At 36.1% G+C, this 7,804-nt stretch overlaps 1 long non-coding RNA gene across 2 annotated transcripts in view; it reads right to left on the bottom strand.

Annotated features, from left to right (window-relative positions):
• Positions 1 to 1,570: 1,570 nt before the first annotated feature.
• Positions 1,571 to 7,804, bottom strand: part of LOC110261712 (uncharacterized) — a 71,749-nt gene continuing 65,515 nt past the window's right edge. Inside the window, exons 1-3 of one of the 2 annotated variants that reach the window (XR_002346180.2) lie at positions 7,178 to 7,258; positions 6,624 to 6,706; positions 1,571 to 6,171 (exon numbers count right to left, since the gene is read on the bottom strand). This is a non-coding gene — a long non-coding RNA (uncharacterized LOC110261712). Of the gene's footprint in view, positions 6,172 to 6,623; positions 6,707 to 7,177; positions 7,259 to 7,804 lie in introns of those variants that run through there. The other variant, XR_014810510.1, reaches the window with a different exon arrangement.

The raw sequence follows: 7,804 nt of genomic DNA, 5'->3' as shown, positions 1-7,804 counted from the left end.
ATCCTCCAATAAAATTAAAAAAGTACATGTACTATCACAAAGCTTGGCTTTAATTTCACACCTCTATAGCTAATATCAAGAAGCCAGGACACTACTCTGTCTCCCAGGGTTTAGGAAAGTTTCTACCTCTTTTAAGTGTGCTGCTACAGCCATGGTTTTCTTGTAACATAAAATTGGTAATTAAACATTAAGACATGAATTCTAACTTCTCTTAACATTCATTTCTGTCAGAGCAAACTTATCTGTCAATAATGCCCCACAAGTATAGATTTACCTCACTTCTAACTTATAAATTGATACCTAATTTACATAAAGCTCTTAACTTTAAGGGTGTCCAGAAAAAAATGAAATATTTAGCATCCCAATCTTAGAAATACAAGGCAAAAGAAAGGTTATGAGTGTCAATCAACATATCCGTCACTCTGGCTACTAAAGTTTCATTCATAGCTTTCTATGCATAACAAATGTCCATCAGTACCAGAAGACAAAGACAAAGAGGATAACTAATGTACCACCAGTCATGGTACCCATCTCAAAGAGACATCCACTCTCTGCTTATTTAATCTAGACTCTGCCTTAGATTTCTGTAAATAGAAAATCAATTTATAAGTCAATTATCCAAAATGTACTATATGTAAAGTATTTACGGAATAAAAGGGCAAAGCTTATATCCATAATAAGGGAAAGGGAAAATATTCCTAACCACCATTACACAGGGAAATATAACTACAGGTCCAAATATAGATGTATTTGAAGGGAAGATTTACTAAAGCCTGCATTTCAGTTCACAGGGCTATGGGTTGATATTTGTAAGGTTTTTTCTCACCACATATTTCATGTCACCCTTTCCTTTAGTCAGCACCTCAGCACCTGAAATTTTATTACCCAGTCTTTTCAGCCATTAGTGTTTCTGCTTTTTTCTATTATCACAAGTTACAAAGGAGTTGATCAGTTAAACCTAAGGAGCCCATGCTTTCAAAATGCATTCCTTTCTACCTCATTTTTCTTAATAATTAGGATTAAAAATACAGCAAAGTATGATAAGCATATTCTTTCCTTGTTGATTCAATGGTATTGAGACCCAAAGTGGCACAGGGACTAGGTGGAAATAATGTTTTGTTTCTGGGTAAATTTTACCTTTAAACCACAAGAGTACAAACTCCTGGTGATGGAAAACAAAAATCTGTAGTGGATTGTAAGGTAAGACCACTTACAAATCTTCAACACCAGAACAGTAAGTTGTATCCAGGAAGAAACACTACTGCATTTTGTAGGACAATATGCTTACAGCTTGTAGAGATGCCATTGCTGAATCTTCAAAAGGTCACTTCAAATTTATATGAAAACAGTGTTTTAGAGAAAACTATGTTAAGACAAACTAACTCCCAGACCTGAGCCACTCTGTCATCCATATTAATTGCATTATTGATGTTATTGTAAAATGGAATGGTTGGTCAAAAAAAATTTGTGCATGACATCATAATAGTGAATCAAACATTCAGTAAATCCACAAATGATAATGTTCATAGAACACTGAGGTCAGAGAAGACATACCCATATCCAGCATAACTTCTGATTCAAGTGAAAAGAGTTTATTTAGAAAAGAAGGGCATTAAACATAAACTTCCACTGGGCAACTGCTCAATCCTCAAGGGAAACAGTGTTATAACAGATAATAACAGTGATTGTGAAATTTTGAGACTACATCCCATCAGTGACAGTGATCCATTTGGACTCAGTGGGGTGAAGGCCAAGGTGTTTGATCCCAGAATGATCTTCATCCCAGCTGCCTTGTGAGCATATTGATCTGATGTTATGTTAATCAGTGAAAGAAGCTGACCAGGATGGGTCAAATTGTCCCTCTGATTATTGAGAATTTCTTCCACCATACATACTCTTTTGTGAGCATTCACACAGGAAAATATATATATATACATTTCATCTCACTTTATCTTGACTCTGAAATTTCTAGACATATAAAACCTGGATCCTTTTATGAGGAGCTCACTAACCATTATTTTAATTGTCCTTACCTTCCTGTCATGTGGTTAGGCATTGCCATCAGTCATCCAGATTTGCACCTCTGGAACTTCTTCAAGATACACTGTACAAAGTGTGTCCACTTGAGGGATTCATCTCCACTAGCCTTCAGGCACATGCCTGAGTGTGTAGGTAAAATGTAATAGCATTTCTTTTCTAACAGGTGACAGTCAGTGAGCCCAGACAAACTCTAAGTCAGGCACAGATTTTATTTCCTGAGTCAATCACTCATCATGATCTTCTATGGGTCCAGAGATGTGTATAAAATATCACTGGCTTTAGGACAGAGAATCAGACTTTGTTCATTTGTACGTTTCTACATGTTAAAGGGGTCTTGCTGCACAAGTAGAGGAGTCTGAGAATGTTTCTCACAAGAAGAATGGATCTTAGTATAGCTTTGTTCCATAAACTAGAGTTCTGTGATATGCTTCTCTGATTGGATATTTCTACAGATTCCAGTTAGAATCCTTATCCAGCACAGAAATAGCAGTTGTCCTCTGAATCTGCTGGATAAGCCAAAGCATCTACACAACAGCATGAACAACAGCCAGGGCAGCAGCTAAACTTTCTCTTATTCTGTATTACTGAGTTTATGAGTTAGGGCCAAATTTACACCAAATATTCTTTATGACCTCCAAAATCTAACTAGACCCACTAAATATCATATCTTATATTAGCTAAGGAAACCAGGTGTTGCAACAGATAAGCCCAAAATCTCAGTGAGGAAAAAAGACACAGCATTTGAAAAAAAATAAAAACTGTTAATAATCACAGGTTATAGGGCTGCATACATAAAAATACCCAATACGACTATATTAATAATAACTAATGAATCATAATTAGAGTTAGCAAGACATTAATAGGATGGCTGGATATATGTTAGTACACTATGTACATTGTATTTTAAAATAGATATAATGAATAATTTTTATTTCCTAATTCTAAAATTTTTATGGAGATGCAATGGCTGAACCAGTCAAAATGCCACTGAAGAAGAACAGAAAAAGTATGCTGTTTCTGCAAGTACTGACAATGTGGCAAACAGAACAGAGGAACAGGCTTGAGAATTAAACTCACACATACATAGAAGATTGATATGGACATTGTGGCCTAACAGACAGTGGGGAAATCACAGAATTTTTAATACTTGGTGCTAGGAAATATGACTATCCATACAAAGAAAAAGAAATCAAATTGGACTCCTACTTCATATGATTATGAGAGAATCAATGCCAGGTAGATTAAAGTCTTAAATGTGAAAGTCAAATACATAAAATCTTTAAAAACTAATATAAGAGATATTCTTTATGACTTTGAGAAAGAGACTGATTTCTGAGACAAAACAATGTCAAAGACAACACTGACAGTGTATATACATTAAAATTAGAATCTTTTAAAAGCTATGAAAAAATAAGCTGAAGAATGCTGACTATACAGAACATATAAAGAACTTTACTTAGTACATTAGATAACAAAGGCCAATGAATAAATAGAAAGTTTGCAAAAGCTGAACTCCGGATGGCCAATAAGTGCATGAAAACATACTGAAGCTCTTTAATAACAAGGCAAAAGCAGATCAAACCCACACTATGATACCACTGTATCATAGACTGATTGGCTAACATGAAAGCCTGCCAATTATCAGTGTTGGTGAGGTTGTGGATCTATGATGACTTTCATACCCTGCTGGATGTCACACCAATCAGACAAAAATTGTGAAGACCACATTGACAATAACTTTAAAGTTCAACATATGCATAGCCTGCAACTTAGCAATTCTACTTCCAGCTGTAGGCCCTAGAAAAAGGAGAGTGCATCTCAAAGAGAAAAACATGCATAGGAATACTCTTAACATCATCATTCACAATGGCCAGAAATTGGACACAACCCAACTGTTCATCAACATTAGAATAAATGAATAAATTGTGATATACTCACAACAGAATATAGAGAGCAATAAAAACTGATGAAAAATGGCTATGGGCCATTGGGAGGAATCACATACACAGAAAGAAATGGGAACACACAAAGCAAACAAGAAACCTATCTAAAGCAAAAAAGAACACTAATAGATATTGACAGATAAACATACATCTTATGAAATTCTAAGACATTTTTTCCATCCTCACTCTGTCAGAGTATTGAACCTAAGAATTCATAAGGACTGTATTGTTACAATGTGAAGAAGACAGGTTTTAAAGAAACTGTTGTCCACACTGAAATCTAATAAGCAGGTTGATTTCTGCTTTGTTTAACATTTACAGCAATGATTTTTTTTGTCAAGCCAAGTGTATAATAAATTTCTATCAAGTTTCTAAGGAAAAGCAGGGGAAAATGAACCTAGTCTATCCTGTAACAATGAGAGGATGCTTGCTTTTAATATTCTGCTAAGGAGGAAATTACTGAAAGCAAATGTTTTTACCATTTCATTTTCATAATTTCTTTTATCTCTCCAAGTGGCAGAGCTATTCCATATATATCTTTTCTAGGGCCACACCTGTGGTATATGGAGGTTCCTGGGCTGGGGGTCTAATCAGAGCTGTTGCTGCCGGCCTACACCAGAGCCACAGCAACACCAGATCCGAGCCTCATCTGCAAACTATACCACAGCTGACGGCAATGCCAGATTCTTAACCCACTGAGCAAGGCCAGGGATTGAACCCACAACCTCATGGTTCTTAGTCAGATTCATTTCTGCTGCTCCAAGACAGGAACTCCCATAGATATTTTCAAGATAGGAAAACTACTGAATGAATAATGCTTTATAGTGTGATTAGAAATGCTAATATGTAAAGTCTCCTCTCAGCCCACTTTTAGGAGAATAAAGTCAAAGCTTCTGCTGAAGAGACAGAAATAGACACAGTTTGTAATTTATAAACCCACTTTTTATGGCTGAGGTGAATGAACAAAAGTTTAGGAAATGGCAACAAACAACTTTGCTTCTGAGGAAGAGCTATTACAGAAAATTTTCCTAACACTGAGAAGAGCAGGATGGCTGAGAAAGGCCCCCTACCCCACAAAGACCCAGCATAAAGGGTCTAAGACTGAAGATGGCCTTGGGTATATCCCCCCCTATCAACTGGTTAGTTAAGCTCAGAGTAATATGTGCTTCTTTCTAGGAAAAGGACAAACTAAATCCTAAAGAAAGACCCTATCAAGAAAACACTTGGATTATGGTAGATTGAAGAAACTTGAGTAAAACTCTTCAGCGCACCAGCCCTTACTTTCAGCATTACTTAAGTCCAGAGGAAGTTGAAGCTTCTGATCTTGAAGGTAATTGTAACAATAAGCCCCAACCTAACTTAAGCACTAACAAGATGAACCTAATACTCAAACTCAAGAATAGAAGGCACATGATTATCTCCAGGTGTAACTAATATTTATGTCAGACCTAAGTGTCTTATACAACATTGATCATCAAGAAAATATGAATTAAAACTACCACGCAATTCTAAAAAATGACCACTAACACAGAAAATATTAGAAGATTGAGAATATCAACAACAATAATGTCAAGCAAAGTGCTTTGTCAGAAATAACTGGTGGGAGTATAATTGAGATAATCAGTTGGAAAGGTATTTGGAAGAATTTACTAAAGCTGAATCAGGATGTAGCAAAAGATTATCAGGATTATATATGCAAAAGAATTGTGCATGAATTCACACAAAGGACACATATGAGAATGTTCATAGCAGTATTACTAATAAAAATGCAAGCCAGAAACAATACATCTTTCTACAGTATGATAAATGTATTATCATAACATTTATGATATGCCAATGAAAATTAATGAATTACAACTCTTTACATCAAAGATGAGTTTCACAAATATGATATTATATGAGCAAAACCAACACAAAAGTATACATAGTAAAGATCATACCCATGCCAAGATTAATCACGATAAAATGAGTTCACGGTAATCAAGTCCATGCTTTCTGCTTGGTGGAGATTATTGGCTGCAATGGGATGTTACACTTTCTGGCTTGCTGTTAATAGTCTATCTTGTTATGTGTTTTAGCTAATAGATTTATTAAGCTTTTGACAATTCATCCAGTTCTATTATTATGAACATAGGATTTTTAAGTAAACAAGGTACTTAATTCATTGAAAAAGAGCCAACCGTTCTCCCTGAAAGAAAACAGAATACAGAAATTTTGAAAATAAGCACATATAGAAAGATCAGGCTTCATGGCAGGGGCAATGGGAAACAAGTGCCCTGGCAAGCAGATGTGTTTGATCACTGACATTGTTTATAATCAACTGCTTATCATGTCATTTGAAAGAAGAATAACTGGTGTATTAAGTTTCTACAAACAATGCACTCCCCTACTGCCTGCACCCAAGACAGACAATTCTCAGGTCCCACCCCCTTAATGTTCACCACTTTGAACAAATAGCAAGTGGGTATTACAATTTCAAGACCAGACAAAATATTATTCTAAGCCATTAATTAATATATATTGAGAAGTGACATGTGTTAACTCATCAAAGTATGAAATGATCATGAAATATACTATGAAATGCAGGAATCAAAACATGTAGAACCACATTAGTTGAATCAACAATTACTGAAGGCTTACTTTGTGTCAGGCCCTCTTCCAGGTGCTTTGAAGACACTGGTTAATGAAAGGTAAAATCCTCTGTGCTCATGTAGCTTTTATTTCTGTGGAGAGAACCAAAAAACCAATTCAGCAACAACTGCACTTAGAATTTTTCCCACATCATTTTCAAAAGCTAAAAGATCAATGAGCCAGACAAAAATGCAGAAGACTCAAATTACACAATTACCATCCTTACACTGTGTGTTAAATTGTTTTACAGTAAAACCAGAAATGGAGATTTTAATAGTAATTAGTATAGATGAAATGTTTACAACAATGTCATCACTATTCTGTGGAAGCCACAACATCAACCCATTAGCAAAAAGAAATCATGTTCACACAGACAATATTCTTTTACTTCACTGTAATAACTCAATATATGTAGAAATCAAAGATATAACCATAGGTAAAAAATTCAATATGTCTGAAAACCAAATAACTTTTAGACTAAAGACGAAAGCTTGGCCTCTCATTCCACTCTTCGGAAGGTAAACTACAGGGGGTGGCTGAGGTACTCCCCTTGCAGGTCTTACCTTTCTTGCTGGGAGGGGTTGATCCAGCTCCTCAACTCCTCCCTCTGCCCATTTCCAGACTGCTCTCCTGCAAGTGGGGAAGGCGCAGGAGTTTCCAGGAATGCCTTTCATTGGTTCCCAGCCCTCACCTTCAATTGGCCAGTGCTGATGTCCTGCAATCAGACATCACCTGGGGTAACTCCCTGGTTCCTTCCTGCCTCCACCTCCTTGTGGGTGATGAAGGTCTGTGGGAAATAGGGTGTAATACTGCAGCTGTGGCTTGAATTCTATCCCTGACCCAGGGAACATCTATATGCTGTGGGTGTGGCCAAAAAAAAAAGAAGAAAAAACAGAGTATTTTCCTCCTTAAAAGTGGTTAGTTACTTTGGAAGTTTATTTTTATTTCCTTTTCTTAGCTCTCTGATTGATTTTTTATCATTTATTTATACATATTTTTTCCTATTATTCAGCATGGTGACTCAGTTACACTTAAATGCATACATTCTTTTTTCTCACATTACATGTTCCATCATAAGTGACTAGATACAGTTCCCAGTGCTACACAGCAGTATTTCATTGCTAATCCATCGCAAATGCAATATTCTGCATCTATTTACCCCAAGCTCCCAGTCTCTCCCACTCCCTCCC

Source organism: Sus scrofa, chromosome 7 (genome assembly GCF_054392235.1).
Source record: "Sus scrofa isolate SSC_HxYL_T2T_F1_AM1 chromosome 7, Sscrofa_HxYL_maternal_Yorkshire_Landrace_v2.0, whole genome shotgun sequence".
Taxonomy (NCBI): domain Eukaryota; kingdom Metazoa; phylum Chordata; class Mammalia; order Artiodactyla; family Suidae; genus Sus; species Sus scrofa.
This window is presented reverse-complemented; position numbering and strand designations above follow the sequence as displayed.